The sequence below is a fragment of the Propithecus coquereli genome, unplaced genomic scaffold (genome assembly GCF_000956105.1).
Source record: "Propithecus coquereli isolate 6110/MARCELLA unplaced genomic scaffold, Pcoq_1.0 Scaffold345, whole genome shotgun sequence".
Classification (NCBI taxonomy): domain Eukaryota; kingdom Metazoa; phylum Chordata; class Mammalia; order Primates; family Indriidae; genus Propithecus; species Propithecus coquereli.
In genome coordinates this window covers 181,664-183,665 of record NW_012149119.1, presented here as the reverse complement: position 1 = coordinate 183,665, position 2,002 = coordinate 181,664, and positions in this window count along the sequence as shown.

Genomic DNA, 2,002 nt, shown 5'->3' with positions numbered 1-2,002 from the left:
CTTGTAACTTAGAAATATCCCAAATGAACCTTTAACATATTTGTTACCTGAAAAATATTTGTGAGAATGAGATATTCTGTAAAACAGTTATTAAACTGTAAGGTAGTATATAATACATTGACTCTTTAATAAAAATTGAGAGGTAAATAATGTCTTAAGTTATAGTAGGTGTACCTTACTCTCTAGATGATTTTTTACCCTTGAGATGATACTACGAGTACCTATGTTCATTATTAACTAAAAATTCATTTTCTAAATTCTCAACTCTATAGACTTTGAAGAGGGTTAGTGATTCTCAATTGCATCTTCCCATTTGGAATGTACAAAGAAGATTTGAGTAAGTGAAGTTGATTAAGAGTATAGTAAGGTCTGTAGTTTAATTAATGTTGTCTCAATGTTGATACTGTAGTATCGACATTGATACCCATAGTATCAACATTGATACTATGGTTTACTATGGTCATATAGGACACTAACTAACATTAGGGAAAATAGAATAAAGAATATAAGGGAATTCTTTGTACTATTTTTGTATCCTTTTTGTAAACCCAAGATTATCTAAAAAATCATGCCAAAGATGAAATTATGACAGATTTTGAATAAAAATCCTTTACATGCAAGCTCGTTCTGATGAATTTTGGGTGGGAGAAGGATTGGACTGATGAATGGCTGGAGGGAAGGGGCTGCCATTCAGCATTCTGTGCTCAGAGTAAAGGCTAGTTTTGTTCACCTGCATTTACCTCTGTGTGAAAAGGTAAAAGTAGATGATTTAGGAGAATTTGGCAGCCTGGGTTGATGGAGACTTTCTGGAAGGTCCTTCATATATCTGTGTGTATGTGTATGTGTGCATGTATATGCATAGATTTCCCATGAGACGACTTTGGAAGTCAATTGGAAGTGAACTTACTTGGTGGTTTTTCCCTGATACTATCCATAGTCACTGATTTCAATCCTTCCAGACTTGTGTGTAGTTCTTTAAAAAGTCAGGCTCACATTCAAGGCATTTCCATATTTGATTGATCAATTTTATAGCCTGACCTCCAAGAGCAACTATAGTTTTTCCGTGACATTGTCTCAAGAATCTTCTGGGGATGCTGAAGAAGTGATGTTTAATTTATTGGTTTTCTTCCATAAAAAGCTAATTCAAAACATATTTGTTTATGTCAATCATTTTTTAGTTTGGTTCATTGTGGTAATTTGTAGGAATGGACAACAAGGGGGTTTTTTGAAACAAAATAAAACATCATATTATAATGATTTATTCTTGTCCTGATATTTAGCTTCTAATTGCTAAATATTAAATAAGAATATGCAATGTTTATGTGTATCATGTGGGTCTGAGTTTAAAACGGTTGAGAAAAACTATTGAAATTTATTTTCCTTTTTTACAAATAGGATGTGTAGGACAGTGAACATTAAATTTAGTAGACATAATACAATTCTCCTTGGTTATTTATCTTTTTTCACTTTTTTTGATTTGGCTGGCTTTTTTAAGTTGACATCTTGTCATGTTACCCAGGCTGGTCTCAAACTCCTGATCTTAAGCAATCCTCCCACTTCAGCTTCCTGAGTAGCTGGGACTACAGTTGTAAGCCACCACACCTGACTACCATTTCCTCTTTCAATTGACTGTTGCAGCTACATTAGCTTAAGAAACCTTCCTTAGCAAGTTGAGATCACATCAAGCTCATCAGAAGGCCACTCTGACCACCTTATACAAAATAATGATGATAATAATAATAATAGATTGCTCATATACAATTCTATTTTTAATTTTAGCCATATAGTAATGTATACAGAAATTATCTTCTCCCTTTCCCCTTCTTTCTCTCTCATACCTTTTATGTTTTTGGCTTTGAGATGCTAAAAGTTCTGCAACTCTTCTTTTCTCATGGAGTCTTGTTTCCTGCTCTCTGGTTTCTTCCTTGTCCTTTTCTTTTGTCATCAAAAACTCCGTTTTTTCCTTCCTCTATTTTTTTAACCTATCTCATGCAAAATATTT